At 37.7% G+C, this 24,894-nt stretch overlaps 1 protein-coding gene across 1 annotated transcript in view; it reads left to right on the top strand.

Moving 5' to 3' along the window:
* SERPINI2 (serpin family I member 2) overlaps window positions 1-24,894 on the top strand; it is a 219,807-nt gene that overhangs the window by 189,586 nt on the left and 5,327 nt on the right. The window lies entirely within an intron of this gene.

The raw sequence follows: 24,894 nt of genomic DNA, 5'->3' as shown, positions 1-24,894 counted from the left end.
CAACATTATCAGGCAAACCAAAAAGTCTGATATTATCTCTTCTTGACCTATTCTCTAGATCATCAATTTTTGTTTGTAAAAGAGCATTTTGTTTAAAAGAAAGTCTATATTGTGCTCATCTTCCTGAATTCTAGTGTCCATATCATTTATTGAAGTCTCTATACCAGTAATCTGTCACTTTTGCTGTTGAAGGTGTTCGTGTAATATTTCCATTTGCTGGGAACATTTTTCTTTGAAATTATCCAGTTTCACATTCATTCTATCAATCTTTGCTGTCAGTTCTTGAATGTTAGTTAGTAGTGACTGAAATTCTTTCTTAATAGTTGTTTCTTGAAGAGTAGCTTTGGCATCCTGTAGTCTGATATCCAGATATATTCTCTAATAATTTTTGACAGGAAAAAATAAAAACAGTGCCCAAATTTTTATATACTGTCCTAAAGAATGATTAATAGAATCCAAATATATATATAAAAAAACAAAATTAGGATAGATATAATCAAAAATTCTTGTCAGAAATATTCTGTAAGGACAGAGCAGAGAGAAAGTGCTGTTACTCAGTGCTTATCTTGGCCACACCCTCCACCATTATATCCTTTTGAGTTTTGTAGCACTGCAGATTTGTTTGATTCTGAGTTTCCTCATATGTAAAACTCTGCAGAGTCCTATCATCACCAGATTAGTTGCATGTTAGGCAGTCATTTCTCTGATTTGGGATCTATTTAGCAGACATTGGTTCATGAACATTGACTTTGGATGAAAATAAGCATGCACAAAATTTTAACAAATCACACCACACACTTGCTTGGAAGAAATGGCCGTAGCCATGTATTTATTATAACAATCAGATAGAATTATGTATCAAATCAGTGCCTGATCAGAAGTCAGTGCCAATCAGACCAATCAATGCCAACCAAGAATATTCAGTTGTGTGCAAAGGGCAGAACTTAGAAGGAAGTCAAATCAGCCAGGCAACAACATACCACCGCAGTCCCTGTAAATGCTCAACCAACATTAATGACAGAAGAGATCTAAAACTAAACACCAACAGTTCCCTGGCACCATTCAGCCAGATACCAGTGGCTGAAGATGATCTGCCACTTTCGGGAACCCAGACTGTGGCCCCCAGCCTGCCTGCTACACCATGGGGCAGCCCACTCAGAGAAGAACCAAGCTGTCCATGCCTGCACCCCTCTCCAGGCCAAGTATACTCCTTTGCAATTTAAGTCTTCCAAGTCTGCCCTTCCATCACAGGAAGATGGCTTGTCCTACATGCCATCTTTCCTCCAAGCCCATCTGCCAACTTTGTGATTCCTTTAAGGTTTCCTGTAAATAACTTTGTTTCTGAATGTGACAAGTGAACTCCATCACTTCTGTATAGTTCTGGCAAACTGATAATTGTGTGGCACAGTACCCAACCCCCTAGTTCTCTTACTCATTGTCTAAACTTCCTAGCCCTTTCCACTGCTTTGATAGTTTTTGCTCCTTGCCAGACTGGTCTTGGAATGATATCAACCATACAAGCTTAATATTTGGTCACATCTGTCTGATCTGCCTGGACCACTGACAAATTCTAGTTTTTGAAGTATAACAATGGGCTACTTGTAACATCATTCCTTCCTATATGTAATATAATTAAATTTGGCTCAAGTTATGATTCAGAACATTCTTAAATCTGCCAGCAGATGCTTCCACTAAATTCCTTCCTTCCCAGCCAGTGAAAGCCACCTTTATTCCTCTTTGAAACCCAGGTTCTGCCCTGATTCACCCAATTCTCTGAGCATATGGTAAACAAAGGAATGCCCCAGAATCTACACCTCTGCCAGCTGCTTTATGATACCTGCAAAAGAGAATGCTGATTAGTCAATGTGATCTGACATATCTTCTGTTTGCTTATGATCTCTAACCTAAGTATATCGCCTCAATTTTCAATGCCCCTTTTGCATGGGGATGTGCCACAACTCCTGTTTGAAGGAATGAGTTGTGAACTTGCTAATGCAAGATCCAGTCTTGTTATGGCTTTTTTCAGGATGGCCCTGAAATGGTAAATGATAAAGGAGCACAATCTCTGTGACACAAGAATGGTGCATCACCACTCAGATGCATTAGCCGGTATTTCTTAATCCATCTAACTATATCACACCCTGTACCTTTGGGGGCTTGAGTTTCTGCCATATCCCTTTTCCTAGCTGGTCTGTTTTACTCTTCCTCACATGAACCCATACCCTGTTGGCCTCTAACTTAATAGCCCTGAGCTGTAGAACCCATGTAAGGTTGTCACTCTTACTGTGCTGCACTATCTCAGATATCCAGAATGTGCCACAAAACACTATTAAGCATGCTGTTTGAAACAGCCACCGTTCATACTCTGAACTACAGAGTTCTCTCAGAACTCCCCATAGCCATGTAAAACTACTCAGCATGATGAGCTTATGCACATCTTCTCTCCTGACCTCCATTCTTGCCCAACCTTGAAGCATCTTTCTAACTGCAAATGCTTGCACTGTGTCCTGCCACTCTCACACCCTTTGGTATCAACTAATTGCTGTCATGTGTGCACGAGTGTTGCAGCTAGACATACCCAACCTTTCTAAACTAAAAATGTAACTTAATAGCTGTGGTGTAGATAGTCGCCATTCTACTTGCCACTCTGCATCTGTCCTTGTTTCTATAAAATGGACAATACATTTCTTATACAGTACTCGTGTAATGGGATGCATTGTTTTCTCTGTCATGCCCCATATCTTTTTTTTATCAGGTCCCAAAGGTGTTACAGAATCCTGTAAAGCTTTGGGTCTGCTGCTGGCCCCAATTGTCTGAACCTGTCCAACTGAAAATGAGAAAGTGAGTCAGCAACAGCATTCTTCCTCCCTTGAATATGCTGTGAATGTTATGTTGTGCTGTCTGCATTTCAGTACAAACTGCCTTGTTTTATGTTTTTTCTCCCTCTTCTTTTTCTGCCATTGGTTCTATTTTCAATTTACCCTTATTTTTAAGATGACTCTTTAACCCCTCTCGTTATCTCAAGCTTATGCTCTAACTCTCCTTTTTCATCTCTTTCTCCTTCCTATTCAACCCCCTATTTTTTACCATAAATATATATATATATATATATATATATATTTTTTTTTTTTTTTTTTTGCTTTTGAAGCATTTGTTTGGCTGCAGCAGTTATACTAACCTCCATCTAAATGCAGCTTCCTGTATTCATGTATTATATTTTTACCTCTATGTACAGTTTCCTATATTCATGTATTTACATGTTAATGCCATGTTGATATAGAATTTTGTGTTACTGTTACTACATAACCCAGCTTGAGCCAGCCCTAGGTCATTTGTGATCAGTGTTTTACCCTGGTAAACAGATACAAACAAAACACAATACAATAAATGAAACCCTGAAACTTCTTTACTTACCTTGTGCTACCCCCCATATGCTTACACGGCTAGCTGACTACTCTCATATTGTGCCCCAAAACATACTGTGCTTTTCCTGTAATTCTCTCACCCTGATATGTACTGCTACAGATACATGCCAGACTGTACTCATTACCATTCCTTAAATCAGAACTCTGCAGACCATTTTACATTCAAATACCTCCCAAAACTGATGCCTCCTGTTGTACCTATAAATAGTCAAATCAGTAATTCTACATGACAAATGTCATAATAATTCATGTTACCTTGTTCTCAATGGCACAGAGATAGTGTTGCATTAATACAGGATCTACTGGACTTACCCTCTGAAATTTGCTAACTCTTCTTAGCTGCTGCAGAACACTATACCACCTACTGTACTGGAAACGGAAGCAATGCTCCCCTTGTCAACACACCACATCATTTTGCTACTTGTAATGCTTTATCATCAACTACTCAGGCTTAAAGTCAGTTAAGGGGCTTCATTGTGCTGTAGTTTTCTGTTAGGATGACCGTATTCAGTTTAGCCTTTCAAGGTAGTACTGCCAAACCTTAAGTTAGATGTCACTATAAGGAAATGTATTTAAAATGGAGGGAAAATTTAAAATGATGTCTGAAGAAGTTTAATATTCATTTAAACGAAAGCGCTAACATTTTAATACAGTTTTATTGTTGGAATAACGCTTGCGATCATGTTATACTTCTAAGTGGTGGTTCGTCTTTGTGGATTTAGCTGACACGTTGCCTGCTTTTTTGTTTTTGTAAGTTTATCAACGCAGTTTGTGGTTTTTATCCTGTTATCAGTTTGCCATCCATTCCCTATTGCGATATTACTAGCTTATCATTTTTTTAATGCATGCAACATTGGCAATTTATTCTTCAGGGGTAACAGGCACTTTATTTGTAGATGAAACAATGGCATATAAAGTTGTTTGCTAGCAGCAACCTCTTTATTAGTTACAGATTTCTTTAATGTGGATTTTACTACTTCAGAGATTGTGCATATTTACTGATACTGGTGGACTATAAAAGGATGAGTAGACTTTTTATGATGGAAATGTTCTGAATTGGGCAGTTTTGTCATTGGTGCATGCATTTTGTTTCATTGTCTACTGGAAAAATGTTCAAAACAATAAATGTAAAATGCCCTCTAACAACTGTACTGTATTGTACAAGGACTATAATGTAATACAGTCAGGAAGGTGTATCAAAGAGCATGTGTATGTTTCATGTTCAAGGGGCCTATGATTTTGAAAACAGCCCAAAGTTAATCTTTATCTGCCACTGGCAAAATGTATTTTCTTTGAATGTGGGTTTCAATGCTGTTTCAATGCATGTGAGTTTCAAGGGCAGAGAAGTTTTAATGCTAAGTCTATTTTCATTGTGAGACTGCATTGCTTTGTTTAACAGATATCTATTAGGGTTTGTGCTGTAAAATGCAAAATAAAACTTTCAAATGAAATCTAAATCATCGCAGAAGTAAAGCAGTATGCACATTACAATGTTTATGGTAAATGGGGCAAAATAACCAAGGAACGGGACATTGGAATGGCTGCAGGGGGGAGGTTCCATTCGACCATGATTTTGTGAGGGGGGGAAGGGTAGCAAACTCAGACAGCCCCGTTTGAACTATACCTCTCAGTTGTCCATATTTTTGCAGAATTAATAGATATTTGCTTCTTATTTTTGGTTTGTTCCTCATAAAATGTGTGGTTTTCTAGCAAATCATTTAGGAATGAAGTCACTAAATGACATACATTGAGTTTCAGACGTCATAACCTTCAGAAAAATGCATGCTAATGTAAGACCTGTTATTCTATCAACTGTCTTGAGTTTATACAAGAGCAATTTTTAGTAGTGTTTGTATGTTCCCCCAATATATTTGGCCTTGTCCAGATTTCCTGCATTAAGAGGTTGAGAGGTACGTGCAAATCGCTTTGTAGAATTAGGAATATCCAAACCTCACAATTATCCCCAATTTTGGCTCAAAATGTTGCTCTTCCCTAATAATCCCTCCTCAAAATGGCAATTTTGGAAGAAAACATGGAGGGTTTACAATTATATATAACTGTAATGATCAGAGTTATAGATTACTTTTATTTCAGAAATGCATGTAGATGCTTTTATTTTTGTTAGCTGCTCACGTTAACAGTGTTAATATTAAAAAGTTGTCCCTTTTTTGACAGGTTCCCAGCTGTATTGAGTGCAACTTTATATTTTTGCATTACATTTTTGGCCTGTTTTTCATAAAATTGTGGTTTTCTGGCAAATTAGTGGCAAGTCATTAAAGACTGAAGTTAGAAAATAATGGCAGACATTTGAGTTTCAGATTTCATACCCTTCAGAAAATTTGTACTAATGCAAGACCTACTACTGTTCCATTATCTAAGTTAATAAGAGCAATATTTAAAAATTGTCCTTATTTTTGAGCCTGTGTCCCACTTCTACTTCTATGTATGGCTTTGTCCAGATTTCTTGCTCTGAATTTGAGAGGTATGAGTGTCAGAGCCATCACCGTCAGCCAGAGACATTTCAAATTGTGACATACTTGTTGCACCCCACTCCCCATTGTAGTGGCTCTGGATGTGTGCAAGGAAGGCAAGGAGCAGTTATGCAGTGTAAGTGTGCAGAGTATTCCCCCATCCAAGGTAGACCATAAGTACGACAATGGCATTTCATCTGTCCTTGATTTTGTTCTGGTTTTCTGTCATATTTTTATACTGTTGATTTATGCTTATTATTCAGGAAATGCATGCTGTCACAGTGCCCTGTTGCTCTGTTTAAGTAGCAATGATTTAATGACCATCAGGTAAGCTTGTCGGAGATTGTAAGATGCAAGTAAGCTTTAATAAGCATACTGTTAAATAATTACCAGCATTGAAAGCCTTTTCGTTGTTGCCATGCAGAGAATATTTACATAACTAGATAATGTATAAGCCTTGGGTACTGAAATGCATACGACAGTATTTGTAATAAAAGGACAGGATTACAATATTTTCAGAAGCTCATTACATTTGATGGAGACTTGCAGTCATCTTTTGTTGGAGACTTGCAGTCATCTTTGCAGGCTTTACCCGTAAACTAAACAGAATGCCAATCTATCATGTGTGGTCCATAACTTGTGCAGGAATCCGTTAAGCAATTTATCTTGAGCTTGTTTCTTGTTTGCTGTTCTTTTTTTACTTTGATCATGTCTTCCCCATGAAACAAGTAGATAGTTGTGTCAGGCAGCAGGTCTTTTGGATAAGAAACATTTTTACAAGTGGGGGTATCATAGAGGTTGCTACTTTCAGCATGTTGCTTGGTAATTTTATAAAGCTGAATATAAATTATAATTAGAACTGCAGTACAAGGAGTAGTGGTTTGAGTTGAGTGCTGCTTGTTTTTTTATACTTGATTTTGACTGGCATTCCAGTAATGTATTTAAAAAGTAATTTATTTTTTCATGCCTCACAACCTGTTTCCATCTGGATCAGGAGCGGCCTTAAGTCAACTGGTGCCCTAGGCAAAAGGGCTCCACAGCACCCTGTACCACACTTCCTGGTGCCCCCATCCTTGTCATACTATACCACATAAATAGTGGAAAAGCACCCCTGCTAGAGCGGTGCCCTAGGCGGCCGCCCAGTTGGCCTATGCCTAAGGCCAGCTATGATCTGGATATTAAGTAAGTTGTCATGTAGCCAATGCATTGAAATATTTTTTTCTTCTACACTTCATTTTGTCTTGATTGGACTCTCGTAATGACTGTTTGGCACCCAGGGCAGCGTATTTAATTAAAGTTCCAGTTGTTGTGGTTTTGAGCATAGCTCCACCCCTTTCTAGTTGGCCACACCCTGTCCCATTGGCTGTCTCCTGCAGCCCTCCTTTAATTTGAAGTCACCAGCCGCCACTGATGCTCACCTAGTAAAGCTGAGTGCCATTCCATCTTGTTTCAACCAGCAACCCTCCCCACACTGACCACTGATTGGCCTCATGCATATATCTGCAGCAGTTACCCCACTAAACTATGCTGCAAAAAGCATTTTACTACCTTATAAAGCTTTCCTTAATACCCATCTGCCTACCTTCGCTACCCTTGTTCAGGTCTGCCGAAATATTATGAATCTGGCTGTCACCAACCATAACAATACCTTTAGAGACAATAACACTGTTATCAAAACAGTCTCAGTCTATGATCTCACCAAGAAAATAAGGGCCAAATGACTTGGGAAATATGCTCTAGTGGTTTTAAATCTTTTTTTTTAGTTAATTATTCAAACTCTAAACAGAAAACAATTTTTTAAGTTTGCATTCTCTTCTTAAAGTCTCTATGGTTTATTGCACTGCTGTAAGCTTCTAACTTCAGAAGTAAAAATGTATCCTTAGCTACATTCTAAAAAACAAGGATCATCCTCATCATCACCATCATCATCACCTCTCCTACTACTACTACTTCTTCAGATACCATTCCAAATGAGAGCTTTGGTCTCCATTTACTGATTTGCAAAATCTAACCACTACAAAGTACAACTATGCTTGCATACTGATCTGTGTCACCATACACTGAAATATCATTTATTTGCTTAAGCTCCTTTTGTATGGCATCAGCTTTATTTATTCATCCATTTGCTAACAAAAAAAGTGGGCAGGTCATCAGAATGTATATAGCCCTGACCCATGCTCCATAAAATGTCCTCCCTATGTTCATGTGGGTTTCCTTTGGGTTTTCTAGTTTTCTCCCACATTCCAAAAAACATGCGGTGGGTAGATTGAACACTCTAAATTGGCCATAGGTATGAGTGTGTGGTATGGAAAGAACAGCCATTGCAGGGCTTGCCACCCAGCTGTGTGAAGCTTGGCTCTAGATGACTGTCACTGTTGAAGTGACACCTCAAGCCCATGGTAAAAGTAGGAAAAAAATGGATGGATGAATTCAGACATTGACAATTTATCTTAACACACTTATTTATTTTATTTTACTTATTTTACATTTATTTACCAGTAGAGTCTGACTGGTGTGAGTCCATTTTCAGCGGAGGCCTGGGGAGAAAAGCTCCACATATAAAATAGACAATAAATTTACATGAGAATACATTATTACAAGGATAAGTTGGACAATATGTAAATAAAAATCTAATAACAATAGTTAACAGAAAAAGAAAAAATATGCAGTATATACAAGCATATTGACAAAATAGAAGTATAATCAGTTTAAGTAAAATATGAATAGACAGTGGTAGTTTGTCAGGTAGAAGGATTAAAGTACAGTGGTACAGGAGTAGAGTATAAAGTTAAATTCTAAGTAGAAATGTGCTGAAGAAATGTAACATTTTGTCAAATAGAAGGTTCAAGTATACAGTTTATCAGTTTTAAGTGCAAAATTAAGGATTATGGGTGAAGAACTTATACAGACTAGAAAATAGTCTTGCCTGTAGGAGCTGCTATATTAGAAAGATAACGTTATGAATAGTGATGGAAATAGTACGGCTAGTAGGATAGTAGTTAGGGTGAAGGAAATCAGGACGACAGTGATTTCAGAAATGGTTAATACAGTCTTGAGTGTGTTTAAGTAATAGGAGGGCAACTTTAGAGTTACGTATAGTAGAAGTAATTAGGGAAAAGGTTGCTTTATCCTGGAGGATTATATGGGCAAAGCCATTTGTTTGTCAGTTGGTCTTTGAGCATTTTTTAAAGTGGGTGATATTGGTTACGGTTTTTAGTTCAATTGGAAGGGAGTTCCAGATTTTGGCCACATAACAAGAGTAGAGAGAGTCACCTGGGAATTTGTAGATTTGGTAACTTAGTAAGGATTTGTTGGTGGAGCATAATATTCTAGGGTTAGAATAAGGTTCTAGGAGGTTTTGTATGATGGGTGTTTTGCCTTGTTGGTTAAGTAATTTGTGTGCCATTGTCAGCTGGTTTTAGTGAAGAAGATGTAAGAATTCTAGCTAAGCTAATTTTTTTTAGTACTAGTCAGTGATGTATTCTGTATGGCGAGTCAGTGGCAAATTTAGCTATTTTGTTAGAACATGTTCCTAGTTTACCTACATCAGAATTTCTGAGGTTTGTGAGTATGGGTGAGGCATAAAGAAGTGCTGAGAGTAGATGAGTTCTTGCAATGCCTACTTTGGTATTGTTGGTTAGGAATTTTTATTTTTTTTTTATAGAGTACCCATTTTTTGTGAACTTTCTTAATAGTTTGTGATATGTGTTGGTCGAATCTCATGTTTTGATCAAAGATGACACCTAGGAGTTTGGTCTGTGTAATAGGTTCAATTGTTGTGTTATCCAAAGCAATTATGGAAAAATTGGATAGAGGGTCAGTGGCTCTACTAGACTGGAAGATTATTAGCTTGGATTTATTAGGGTTGAGTATAAGTTGTGTATTGGAAAGCCATGCTTCCACTGCTGTGAAAAATATTTGTGTTTTTTTTCCTGTAGTTTTTGAAGGTTGTGGGCTGCACATATTAATGTGGAGTCATCTGCATATTGGACTAAAGTAGCTAGAGATCTAGATGTGTTGAGATTGTTTGTGAAAATAATGAAAAGAAGTGGGCCAAGAACAGGGCCTTGAGGTACTCATAGTGTGACTGGCAATAGTGAAGAGATGTCTTGTGACCCCTTTACTGCTTGGTGATGGCCAGTTAGGTAGATCTAGAACCAAGTGAGGGCACATGTGCTAAGATTTAGGCTGGAGAGGACTGTTAGAAGTTGTTTATGAGAGACTGCATCAAAGGCTTTGGACATATCGAGGAAGACTGATGAGACTATTTTGCCTTCACTCCTATGTAGGTTGATTGTATTAGTGAAGCTCAAGAGGGCGGTAGTTGTAATATGATTAGGTCGGAAATCATGTTGGCAGCTAGATAGTAGATTATTGTCTAGGAGGTGGTGCATTCGTTGAGAATGTATGTACCTTTCTAAGATTTTTGCTGGTATGTTACTCAATTTTGTAGGGATTTAGTGGTGTTCCACTGTTCCCAGTCTTTACGTTTGAGAAGATTTTCAGCTTCTTTGGCTAGCCAGGGGGTGATGTTTGTGTTATTTCTGTCTGTCCTAGAGGGGGTGAAGTTATTAAGGACATTTATAAATGTGCTGTTGAAGTATTCAATGGCTATGTTGATGGGTATAAAACAAACTAATACTCGAAACAAGGCAATGAAACAAACTAATAAATCCACAAAAAACAGGAACAATGGCGAGACAGCAGCACAAAAAACAGCAAGAAAGTTAAAACTTTTAATATAGTTATAGAGCTATATTAAAAGTTTTAACTTTCTTGCCATTTTTTGTGCTGCTATCTCACCATTGTTCCTGTTTTTTGTGGATTTATATGTTGATGGGTAGTTCTTTTAGAGTAGACCAGTTGCATTAGCAGAGTGTGATCACTTGGGTCTTGGGATTGAGATTGTTTTTGTTCTGGATTTGGTGGTAAATTTTAGCTTTGGGAATGTTGCTCTTTTGTCTCAGTAAGAAGATCAGTGAGTGGTCGCTTTGGCTGTCATGGAGACAGCCTGAATGTTGACAGTATGTGGTTTTGTTAGGAAGACTCCAGTCGAGAACAGACGGGTCTGCTTTTTTTTTATCTATTCTAGTGGCATTTTGGAAAAGCTGTGTAAATCCACAGAGGTTTATATGACTGGTAGGGTTCTGTGCATTACAGGTAAACCAATCTAAGTTGAAATCTCCTATTATTATTGTTTCTTAGGAAAAGGTTTTTGTGGTCCATTGACGTATGCTCTCTAAAGTAGTGAGATTGTTCCCAGGTGGGATGTATGCCCATACTATGACTAGATGTTTTTTATTATTCATTTTTAGTTTTGAGAATACAGTCTTAGAGTTATTGAAAGTTGGGATGTTTCGGTTTAGGGGTTACAGTGTTAGGTTATTTTTGAAAACTATGGCTGCCCCTCCTCCTTTTTTCTGTATTCTGTCTTGTCTGAGGATATTATAACCAGGAGGATGACCTCATTTTCTACAGTTTGTGGTTTTAACCAAGTTTTTGTTAGTACAACTATGTCAGGTGAATATAGAGAGTGTGGCATGAAAGTCTTGAACCTTACTGATAAGACTTCTGATATTTAAGTTTATTAGTAATAGATCAGATTTTTGCCGAGATGAGCTTATTATATGATGAAGTTGAGGGGAGTGTTTGTTAGGTTGGAGTGAGTTAGTTATGGAGCTGGAGTTTGGGTGTATGTCACCACTAATTAGTAGTTGTGATGCTGTAACAAATGTCCACGCTAACACAAATCCCAAAGAAATAAAACTCCACGGGTGAAGAAACTTGGTTCAAAACAAGCAGGTGCATGTCAAACTTGAGTAAATAATGAAGAAAATAGTTTGAAATTATTCAGTAACTTTTAATCCATGAAATAATAGAAAAGATAAGTTCGTCAAGCGCTTTCGCCTGGTTCCTACCAGGCTTTATCAAGATACAAGACAATCAAAAACAAAATAGTTATATACCATTTAAGACTGACCATGTGGTCAATTGATTTGTAGTTTTAATTGTAGTAATCAAAGATTTAAAGGGCCAATGTCACCCATAGCACCAATATTACTGTCAGGCTAGCTAATACTGAACCCGGTTAAAAAATTGAATGACTTTGTATAAAAATACATTAAAAATGCAAAACAGATGTATATATAAAATGTATAAGTAAATGTATGAATATATTTACTTACCACATTAACCACATGCAATAAATAAAAATCAAAATCATAGGCGTTTGTTGCAATGTTCATTTAAAATATGTAAATTGTATGCATAAATATTACACCATGTTCAATTATGAAAAATTCCAGTAATATTGTACCTTTAGATGTTAATTCAATAAAATACTATAAAAGTAAAAAATTCTCAATTTAATAACAATGAATTAATAAAAACCCAAGGGGTAATAAATACCAAACTCATAATTTCTCTCTATTTAGTTTTAAAACACTGGCTAAGCTAATATTGTCATTCAAGCCTGGAGGTTTTGTGGCATTTAGTTTTAGTTGCCATACCAATTCTTTATTTTCCAGACGAGTCTCCCAGTCGCCACCTCTGGGGTCCTGGGTGACTTGTTCTAGAACTAAGAATTTTAACTTCATGTTACTGCATACCATAGAATGTTTGTAAAAGGCATTGGTATCTTTCTTCTTTGTAATTTCATATAAATGCTCATATATCCTATTTCTTAGTGTCCTCTCGGTCTTGCCTACATAGAAACTGTGGCACTCTATGCAAGTGCCGAGATAAACCACCCCTTTAGATGCACAGTTAAAATAACCATGGGTACTGACTCTGAAATTTCTGGAGGGAATATAAAAATTGTTATTGTCATGTATGTAGGCACATTGGTTACATGCACCACATTTAAAAGTGCCTACTTTATTAACAAATTGTGCATCCTTTTTATTCTTGTGACTACTTTCCAATAGACCCTTTAGATTAATGTCCCTCCTTCTTGTAAATCCAGGTTTGACAGGGATAATTTTATTAATATCATCCTAGAGTGTCAAAAGTGGCCAATATGTATGAATGGACGCTTCAATTTGTTGGGAGTCTCTAGTGTATGTGTAAACAAAATTACTACTTAGTGGTCATTGGTCAGTAGCATTAATTTGGTTAAAAATCTTGCCTTTACCAAGTAATGGTGGATATTTGGATTCTCTGTCATGTAAAACTTCCTTTATTAAATTATCTACCAAGTAAATTGGGTAGCCCCTTTCTAAAAAAAATTTTTTTTATTAAATTAACTTAATTCAGGAAAAGTTCTTGAGTACTTGTCATCCTAGAAGCGCGAATGAGTTGTCCTTTTATTATACCTTTTTTCTGATAAAACGGGTGACCACTATCAAAATGCAAAAAAAGTGTTAGAAAAAGTTTTCTTCCTGTAAATTTGGGACTGGAAAAGATTGTTAACCTGATCTTTACTTAAAAGGACATCCAAATAATGCAATGATTTTTCATTCACTTCATGTGTGAAGGCTAAAAAATCTGTAGTGGAGTTAATATAGATAATAAAGTCTAAAAAGCTGTCTATGTCACCATTCCACAGTATACAGATGTCATCCAAATATCGCTTGTAATACACAATCCGCCCCACCCAAATGGATGAAAAGACATATTTATTCTCCCAAAGGTGTAGCACTATGTTTGCGTATGTCGAGGCGCATGCTGCACCCATCGCTACACCTTTTTTCTGTCTGAAGATCTCCCCATTAAAATATATGAAATTGTTGTTGAGAACCACTTCCATGAATTCCACCAATAAGTTAACCATACTATTGCCTAATTCTGATTCTGTTGCCAAAACTTCATTGAACCATTCCAATCCTGTAGAGTGGGGGATACTAGGGAATAGTTCTATAATGTCAATAGTTGCCATTAGCATGTTGGGGTGATATAGGTTTTGATGGATGTCACTAAGAAATTCCCATGAGTCTTTACAAACTGATTTTAAAGTCAATACAAATTTGTGTTGCTGTGTTAACTATAATGTTGAGGAATGTAGTGATGGCTTTATGCATCCTAAGGGAGCTGTGGTGAGGGTTGTTTATTGGTGGTATTTTGAATGTGAATTGATCTAGTACAGTAGTATTGAAAATTGATAGTGCTATTTTGAAGTTTGCAACAATAAACCACACCACACCAGAATAACTTGGAAACAAGGTTTACTGGTGCATCTGGTACCTCGACTTTCACCTTCAAGGAATGTTTTACCCCCACGCAGCGTTTCCTTTATACACCAATTAATTGAATAATTAATTACATATTCCTCATTCTTAACAATTAAACAATTAATAAAAATCAGTGTATATTGAAGGTTCTCTAAACCCATATTAACATCTCTTGCTCTATGATGCATACATTCTTACAACACTCTGTTGTACTCATCTTAATTATTACTTATCTGGAGAATGCAATTCATTGTGTTGAATTATATATATATATATATATATATATATATATATATATATATATATATATGTAAAACATATAATGACTCAATAAATATTCATAAACACATTGTTTTGAAAACTGCATAAATACAAAAAAACAGAAGTCACATATACTGGAAAAAGAACATTTAAATAGCTCACTCGATGTTTTATTATCATTTTATTGCCCCATACTTTGATATCTAAATTTAATCCTCTGGGGCACAGGGTACCATAATTTATAATACTTTTACTTTCCAATTGTGTCAGTTTATGTGCAAATTCTTCCCCTTGACAAGAATGGGGTTTCGTTAACACACAGTAAAAGAGAGAAGCATCACTACCTTCATGATATATTCTAAAATGTTGTGCCACAGGACTCCATCCTGCCCCTTCCTATGTCACTCAAATGTTCCATAACTCTTTTCTTCATGGCCCTTTTGATTTGACCAATATACCATTTCATTATGGGGCATCCACAGCCCAAGATATAAATGCCCCCCCCCCCACCACACCCTGGTGTCACAATTGTAGTTATCTTTGGCCTTATAGACCTTACCATTTATTATTTTTCCATCTAAATTTTTAATTTTATTACAGACCCTACATCTACCACAGGGGAAGCTACCTATCCTATCTTTTCCTTTCACCCATGTGCCTGTTAATAACAATTCTCTTAGGTTTTTAAAACCTACTATAGGAAAAAGTGACTTTATCCAGAAAAATATCCTTCAGTTTTTCATCATTTCTTATTATGGGCCAAAATCTCAGAACTAATCCTCTGAGAATCTCAGAGAATGGAGAGTACCTATTCACAAAAAATAATGTATCTGAAGCTCCTTCTTTTGCCCATCTATTACCTTCCCCAACTTCAACGGTTGCTTCCCCCCATCTCCTACTGTGTGTTAGACCTAATTTCCTTAATACCTTGTTTTCTGCTTTATCCAAAACTTCAAGATTATACCCTCTATTTAAAAGCTTGTTCCTAACCTTCCCAAATTCGTAACCCAGCCTGCTACGATCAGAAGTATTACTAGCTATCCTCAGAAATTCACCATAAGGCAATGAGGCTAACAAATGTGGAACATGCATACTGTCTGCTCTGAGAAAATTGTTAACTGCAGTAACCTTGGTAAATGGCCAACAACCAACATGGCCTTTCTCATCCACATAAAATTCCAAGTATAGATATTGCCTATTACCCCTACTGGTATTATAGGTAAACTGTAGCCCATATCTATTCTCATGCATTTCCTGTATGAAGTCCTGAAGTTCATGAATATCACCTTTACAAATGAATATAAAATTGTCTATATATCTTTTAAACAATATGACATTCCGTTTATAAAATTCCATGTTGTAAACATAATTCATTTCAAAGTAATTCATGAACAGGATAGCATAGGCAGGGGCTTAAGAGGCCCCCATCGCTGTGCCCTCCTTTTGCAGGAAATGCTGACTACCAAACCAGAAGCAATTATGAGTGAGCAAAAATTCTAATAATCTAATAACAAAATCAGTATGAGGACCTTCCCCTATCATTCCCCTGATGGCTTCTAGACCCCATATATTCTTTATATTAGTATATAAAGGATTTACATCCACACAGGCCCAATAGTATTCCTGGGGCCAATCCATACCAACCACAATATCTGCCAACTCCTTACCATTTTTAATATGTGACATAATAAGGACAGATGGTAAGGGTGTCAAGACTTACCAGTAATGATGAACTTTTCCACAGGGAAATTTATAATTTAATTGGAATGTTTTTGGAAAGGGGGTACCCCTTGAAACTATAAATAAACATAAAAAAAGAGGTTATTAAAAATAGGGAATCAACTTTTATATCAATTCTATCGTCTAACTGGCAGCCTAACAGTAAAGACATGATTCATGATAGTAGCAAGACCAACGCCATGGTCTTAGAATACAATGGGGCTAGTTCAAAAGTTGTAAATATTGTCAACCAGTGTTGGGAACTTTGCTTCCAAAAGGAGATGTTAGCTATTCTAGGATTAAAACCTCAGGTAGTTTTTAGTAGGGGAAGGAATGTTAAAAACATTCTTGAAAAGAAAAGCAACATTCCAATTTATAAATCCTGTATGTCCAAATGTGGAAGTTGCAATTTATGTAGATGTATAAATGATGGTCCCTATGTTTGCATTCAAGGGAATGATATTTCTATTCCATGTCCTGGTAGATGCAACTGCTGTACTACACATGTTGTGTACATGGCTACTTGTTTATCCTGTCCCTGCTTCTATGTAGATAAAACTATTCGGAGGTTAAGGGACAGGATAAGTGAACATGTTAGGGCTATAAAGAACAAGGACATTCACAATGCCCTTTATATACATTCAGACAAATGCATACATTTTAAAAAGTTTGTATTTTTTGCGATAGACAGGGTTTCCACTGATGAGTGAGGAGGTAACATGAATTTAAAGTTGGAAATTAAAGAATCCCTCTGGCAATTAAGGTTAAATGCATCTGTGGACCCTGGTTTGAATAATTTTATTTCCATCAAGCCGTTTTTGAAAATTAGGCATAATCAAATTGTTTAAACATATTAAATAGTATATTAACATTTTGAATGAACTTTTCAGTTCAGCAATTTATAATAATTCTTTTTTATATAATATCTTTTTACAAATTTTATTCATTAATTGGTATGTCAGTAAGTATTTGATCATGCATTAAGGTACTGTCTTTTTAAGAAAATATACAAGTTTAATATGGAGGGTAGGTGTTTGTATTTTAATCTGATTTGTAATATAAAAGCAGTATGGGTAGAATGTTTGAGCAACTCTGAAGAAGCCTTTGGTTATTTTGGCGAAAGCGCTTAGTTGTTTGATCTGAAAATAAACGGTCCACTTTACTGGTTTCGGTACGTGTGTTTGTTATTTTATCAGTAAAAATGTAGCTAACAAGTAATTATATTTCAAAATTAATGCATAAAATATAATCACAGAACATTCAGACACTTAGATCTTCTAAGAGTCTGAGGTCCCTACTCCCCAGACTGCATAAATGGATACAGGGGACTCTCTTAATCATCCTTGACTGTCTGGGGGGGGGGGGGGCAACAAAAGTTGTTGCTGGTTGTGGAAAAGAGAGGAGAAAACATTTATTAATTTTCTGATTACACTCTTTAACCTGAAAAGGGCTGTGATATGACTCTGTTAGGATAAAGCTTAAAATGGCCTCTGCACTCACATGCACCCATTCTAAAACCAGCCCTGCTCGGATGTGTGTGTACAGAAAGCTGCTGTAAGTTATGTGTGTGGTGGGGGGATTGTGTAGTTATTATTTTAATTTTCATCACAGTCAAACCTTAGAGGTGTGCACATAAGGTTATTATAGCTTGTGTTCGGGCTGAGGACCTCAGATGTATACAAAGAATGTTATTATAGCTTGTGCAGGGGCAGTGCACTGTCTACAGCAACAAAGCAGAATACATTACTGTAATCATTTTTTTCTTCACTTTCATCATAATCACACTTCAGGAATGTATACAGGTAGCGGCATTTCACAGTTTGGGTTGAAGAATGAGGAGGCATGCAATGTATATGTATGTCAGCCGTCACTTGAAATACATAGCTGTGTCATTCTGAACCTCTGCTTTCACCCCAGTCTAACACCAGAGGGATGCATTTATCAGTCTTTTCTTGGGGGGAGGGGCAGTTCCCAGGTAGGACCTATGTATCCAGACAACTGGCTTGTTAGTTTACTGTGAGCTGCTATTTTGTCACCTTTGAACATTAATCCTTGAGTACAACCTATGTCTTCCTTGAAAGAAAAACAAAAAATAAGACTGAAATTCTCTTCTTACTCGTGTGTTTTTTTTTTTTTAGGTCAACATTAGATTAAATGGATGAGAAAATGCAATATTGGGCCCTGGCTTATTTGAGTTATTTCCTGAATGGTTATTACTGTGCTGTCTTGGGAAAGGTGTTTTGAACGGATGTAAGGAAAACTAAGGTTGAACAGTTTTCCTTAACCATAATTTCTGTTCAAGCTATCACTGGATGAAAAGGTTGTCTAAAAAGAAAAAAAACTTTAAAATGCACTTCAGTGCATATAGGGAGTATATGGCTTCTTGAAGAAGCTGAAGAGTAAGGCAAAATGTGAGAAAAGGAAGAAAAGACATGCACAGCATAGGGATCTCAAGAAAAGGATAAACAGGGGAAGACTGGCTGGTGTGTGTTTATTTGTGTGTAGGTGGCTGAAACAATAGGCATAGGGAGCCATTTCACCTAAGTCCTGACCTGTACATAGAGCTGCTGCAATGTATCACTGTTGCAATTAAATGCCAGTAGCTGTAAATGTCCCTTTGTGAGATGGGCCAACATAGTGTGGTATATAGACCTGTTGTAATGCAAGAGTGTTGTAGCAACGGGTCAGTCTGTGTGCATTACTCTTAAAAGTTTGCAGCAAAAACTAAAAGGTTGCTTAGAAAGGGCAGCAGTGACAGGGTGATACTTAGATTGGAAGTGCCTGGGGGCCCCCAAATAGACATCTGCTGGGGGCCCCTAAAATGCTTACACCGGCCTTGACTAAACTTACAAGAATATGCAATTTAATAGTGATTGCTGGGAAAGTTTTACAACCAAAGGCATTTACATTGTCCAAAAATTACCACAATAAATCTCTAAATCATTCCCCATAGGAACTGTAACAGGAAAGCTATAAAACCTTTTTTTATAACTTGCATAATTCTGTTTTATTTCCACTCTACCCCCCCCCCCAAACCCTAATGACTCTGGGGGGGAAGAGATGAGAAACCATTTGCTTAACAACAAGCTAACAAACCAATTTTACTACTCTTACAAAAACCTTATCAGTCATGAGTGAAAATCATAGCTTGAATTTACAGCTAAAATTACAGTAAACTCTCAGTTAACTGGAACTCAAGCAACCAGAAAAAAAAATTGAAGAAATACAGTACAATTTTCATGTTTTGGACTTTCTGTCCCACCCAGCCCCCCCCTGCCAGCAGAAATATACCTTATATTTTTAGAGTTTTCGAGTTTTAAAAACTAATATAGGTTGGGGAGAGAGGGAATTTATTCCTAAAAACAAGTCAAGCCAAACAAATAGTATAGGGTACAGTATTAGTCAGGCCTGTTTTTAATAGTAACTCTCAAGCAACCAGAAACTAAATTTATCCGGCATCTACCAATTTCCATGGGTGCTGGTTAACTGAGAGTTTACTGTAAATCTTTTGCCTTTTTAGAAATACTCTCATCTTCTGTATACAAGATTTTGCTTTAAATCTGTTGTCCATGTTCTAGACACTTTGCAGTAACAAACAAAATATAAACAGAATCTAACTGATCAATTTAAAACTTCACCCTCATCTGAAATATTCCAGCCTTCTCTGAACAAGTTCTGTGTACTGCCCCATTACCGCTCCCATCTTCTTCTAAAGAAGTTAACACCAACAAAGTTAAACTGGGTATAATATTTTGCTACCTGGCCAGAGTGTTACCGGCATCCTGCTGCTGCATTTTATATTAAGTTCTAGAAATGTGTTAGTGTTTAAGTAAATAAATAAATCACAATCAATCAACAGGGTCATCAATTGCAAGACATGAGCTTTTGGTTTTGTAGGAGTGGGGGCTGTTATGCAGTCTCCAACTTAGCTACTACTTCTACCATGTGATCCTGAACAAAGAATTTCCAGAAAGGTTATTTAAAATTTGGTGTACCCACACAACATTTTGTCAAACATTTCTATCTAATTATACCCATTTATTCATTTATTACCTGCAACTGGCTGGTAAATCCCATAGTACCTAGCTTAGGTTTATATTAGCGACATGTTTTTTTTTTAATTTTGTTAATTAAAAAATTAACCAAACATAATTTAACTTGTACTAAGCACCAACAAATTAGTGACTCAAACATGATTTACCCTGCACTAAGCATCAGCTGAGTAGTACCTACAGACACACACACACACACACACACACACACAAAAACACACTAATAATCCACAAAAGATGCCTTACTTTGCACTTAAGCATCAACTAAGTAGCACCTCCTTTTTTTTAATACAGGCAATTTGGAAATTTGGAAAACATAATTTATGTTACAAAAAGTGAGCTTTGTATTAGTGTAATACCTTGCAGGCCATTCTCCACAAATGTGGATGTCATCTTAATGACTGACAGGTAAAAGGGACTTATAGTTTTAGTTAGGTATAGTGCTATTATCTTTTTCCTTCATTTTTGCAGGGGGACAAGGGACAACCCCCCCCCATGGAGGGGCTGTGCCCCCCCACATCCCCCACTACTTAAATATTCCAATTCTAAGATCACACTACATTGAGGAAAATGGTAAGTTACGACTAGACAATGAATATTCATGCTGCCATCGGTATGAATATTACTAAAGTTTACTAAAATGTCACCAATTGTTAAACGGTGGGCAGGGTTTAGGCAAGACTTACTGCGCATCCTGCGAGGTACTACACTAATACAAAGCCCAAAAAGCGTGTGGGTAAGAAATTAACCAAACATAATTTCATCACTGTTTCTTTGTTGGTTACTTCCCCATTGCTTCTTCTATCCTTCCTTGTGTGCCTTCTTTGTTCTGCTCTGTCCTGCTCTACTGAAAAGAGCTCTTACCTTGATGCCTGTGGCTTTTTAAACTCTTTCCCTACTTATTCATCTACCTTTTCACAAACCCCACTCCTTCCTCATCCTAATTAACCTTCTGCCTTCTTGGTCCCCTTCCCCATCTCCTGCATGCTATTTTCCCCACAGCAATATACTGTGGTTATGATTCCTTGACACACTCTCAGAACACAGAACATGATTTACATGCTTGTTTGATATCTGGGACTCCTAGTAATCCCCAAAGGAAGGAAATAATTGAAAGAGATATGAAGTTGGATAGTGTTCTGCGATCTAAGGAATCATTAAGTGGCTTGGAGTTTCTTAAGGCAATTTCTTTGTGCTTTAGGTTTTGAAAATTAAAAGATATGAGTACGGTGTCTTCGGGTTGTTGAATAAAGCTTGCATGTATGTGGGTTTCAATGGACTGAGTTCAATGTTTAGCCATTGGGCAGTTTTTGTGTTTCGATGGTTTGTGTTTATATATATATATATATATATATGTATATATATATATATATATATATATATATATATATATATACAGAATGGAGCAATGTACTCAGAAATTTCATTAATCAGCACAGCAATAGTCAACTCCTCCCTGGTTAGATCCAATCACAAACTAATCACCTTGGAAATAGACATCCCTCCCACCCCCCGCAAAGGTAGCCACCATGAAAAACTTCTCCAAAGCTAACTTTGGCTCCTAAAAACAGAGGTGGCTAACTTCACGGCACCCATGCAGATGGAGAATAGTTGCATGACTGCTGAATCATACACCAATGCACTGTACGAACATGTACACAAATGCATGGATCTTGCCATACCCAACAGAACCAAGACGCTCTCCTCCAAAAAAAGGAAGCCAATCTAGTGGTCCTCTGCCATAAACAAACTCTACAACAGAAGGAGTAAACTGATGCAGAATAAGGTGAAGTCCCAAGACCGGAAAAACTCCCTTATGAGCCTCAAAAAACAGTTGAGATCCCTCATCAAATCCTCTAAAGCTAGCTATGAAAACAAAATTGCAGCAGATAGTAAAGACAACCACAAGGCCTTCTACAGTTATGTAAAGAATCTCCACGGCAATACACAGATTTGCTCTGAGCTACTGCACAATGGTACCTCCTATACTGAGCCAACAGATATTGCCAATATACTGGCCGACAGATTCAGTGCCAGCTTTAACCCTGCAAAGGACCAATCACAATACCAATAGATTGCCAGACACCCAGTATTACAGCTGCACAGGTTAAAACAGCACTGTACAAAGGCCAAGAATACAGCTTCTATGGTACGTGACAATATCCCTGGCTGTGCTCTACATGAACTACAGAGTGAACTGGCACCTCACCTGTGTGCCCTGTTCAATCACAGCCTCACCTCAGGCTTTGTTCCTACCGAATGGCACACTGCTATAGTCATCCCTCTCTACAAAGGAGGAGTGACTACAGACCCTGGGAACTATTGCCCCATTAGCCTGACAAGTCTGATATGCAAAGCTATGGAACACATCATCATGGACCTAATAAACAAGGATATAGGGAATCTCCAAACTGTGGATCCCACACAGTTTGGTTTTTTGAAGGGTACATCATGCCTGCTCAACTTGGCTGTCTTCTTTGAGACAGTCACCAGAGCTGTGGATGAAGGCAAGGTTGTTCATACAGCCTACCTTGATCTGGCCAAGGCCTTTGATACCATTCCCCACTCAGGAATCATAGAAAAACTTACTAAGCTAGGCATCAGCCCCTGTATCACTAGGTGGGTTGCAAACTGGCTCACAGACAGAACCCACAGTGTGAAAGTAGCTGACTCCAAGTCAGACTGCCGACCAGTCACGAGTGAAGTCCCACAGGGATCAGTCTTGGGTCATTTCCTGTTTGGTATCTACTTCTCAGAAGTCCAAGCCAACAAGAAGGGACTCTGGATGACAATGTTCGCAGACGATTGCAAGTTGGGAGCCATTATTAACTCCCCAAGTGATGTTGACATCCTACAGAAAGGCCTCACTGAGACCAACGATTGGTGTTAGAACCATAGCCTTAAGCTCAACGCCAAAAAATGTGTCATCATCCCCTTTGGGAAAATCTCAATTCCCATGAATTACCACATCAATGGTAGTCCACTGAATACAGAAGATGTTATAAGAGATCTGGGAACACAGGTTGACAGGAACCTCTCTTTTGACCACCACATTGCCACTGTGGTCAGAAAGTTCTTCTATGTGGCACATCTCATTACAAAGGGTTTTGCATCCAGGAAGAAAGAGGTTATTGTTTCCCTCTACTCTTCCCTCATTAGGCCAATCATCGAGTACAATGCCCCATTTGGCATGTACCTCACTAGACACCTGCAACAACTGGACAGGCTGCAAAAGTACCTCATAATGAGGATCCTAGGCCTTTAAACACTTGTCCTATTTGGACAGACTCAAAAAACTCCCAACTATTCTCTGTCTCATATCGTCTACTTAGAGGCGATCTCTGCTTGACTGACAAAGCCACGTCTGACCCAGCTCTGTTAGAAATGCTACATTTATAGAAATCCCAATCCCTCCACACCACATGCTCCAGAGACCTCAACCTCATTACCATAGTCAACAGAACATGCTGGAGGGACAGGTTCATAACCCAAAGACTGCCAATTCTATGGAATAGACTTCCCATACATGTCAAACAGAGCACTTCACTGGCCCTCTTCAAGAGAAATCTTGATGAGTGGATGGGAAATAGAAAATTCACCCCGGGAATCACTCCAGTGGCTCTACTTGACAGAGGCACTGGGAACTAAGCTCAGATGGCATGATGCCAGGGTAATCCTATGGGCTAGGCTTGTAAAGGCTCCAGGGCCATTAGGGTAGTACACACCTATGAACCTATACAATATACATACATACATACATATATATATATATATATATATATATATTATAGGTAGATCTGTGAAAAATTGCATCCATTCATGAAAAATATATTGCTTTCTACGAATGCATTTTCTACAATATAACATTCTGAAGGATTGACGATTTAACTTAACGTTTGCCAGTTGCTTCATGTGTACTCATTTTAATAAGCACATATATTTAACCACGGATGGTGTAGTCTATCTCCAGTGCAACCTAATATTTTTAATTTTTTTTGGTCCCTGCTTCCTCCCAACTATCAGCCCTCCTTGTGGTCTAGTGACACATTTGTTCGTATAGGGTGGGAACCTTTCCCACTCTATATTCATTCGCAGGGAGGCAACAGTCGATCACAGATGCGATCACTTAGGAAGACATCTGGGCTTTCCTGCTTCAATCCCTACCCTTACTTCCTGGTGACTGACATAAGCAACCACATTATTGCAAGGGTCGCATATGTCTTCTCATGATTTGTGCATTCTCCCACACACACATCTACAAAGACACCATCACCAGCTTGGGAGAGCCAAGCCCACACCCCTCTGCTCTACCACCACTTGTAATGAACAACTTGTATGGGAGTAAACAGCTGAACAAAAAAACACCATTTCCTCCCAACTATACGCAAACCTGTACAAGCCATTCATTTTCACCCACCACCACCTAGCTGTTTAAGCACTAGAGCCAACAGCTGAGTTTGGATCACCTGCAGCACAGTCAGATAGTCATTCTTCTGCACCACAGTGTAGGCAGGACTTTTGAATTTCAGTTTTTCAATATTGCATCGGATTTTGTTATGTTGACACCTGCAAGTGATCAACAGACTGATGCTCATTTTAGTGTGGCAGCATACATGATTGGGTGTATTCTGTTCACTTATACTAATAAGTTATGGGGCAGTGTGTATTTTCTCCAGGATTGGCAAACTGAAACACTAACTTGTGTTAGTTCAAGTTACACTCCAAGTCAATGGGTAACAAAGTTTGCTCCCATTTGTGAACTGTTTTACTTGGGAGTATTCTGTGGGTTTTCTGCAGT

Source organism: Protopterus annectens, chromosome 4.part1, assembly GCF_019279795.1.
Source record: "Protopterus annectens isolate FY-2018-M chromosome 4.part1, PAN1.0, whole genome shotgun sequence".
In the NCBI taxonomy this organism is placed as follows: Eukaryota; Metazoa; Chordata; order Ceratodontiformes; family Protopteridae; genus Protopterus; species Protopterus annectens.
This window is presented reverse-complemented; position numbering and strand designations above follow the sequence as displayed.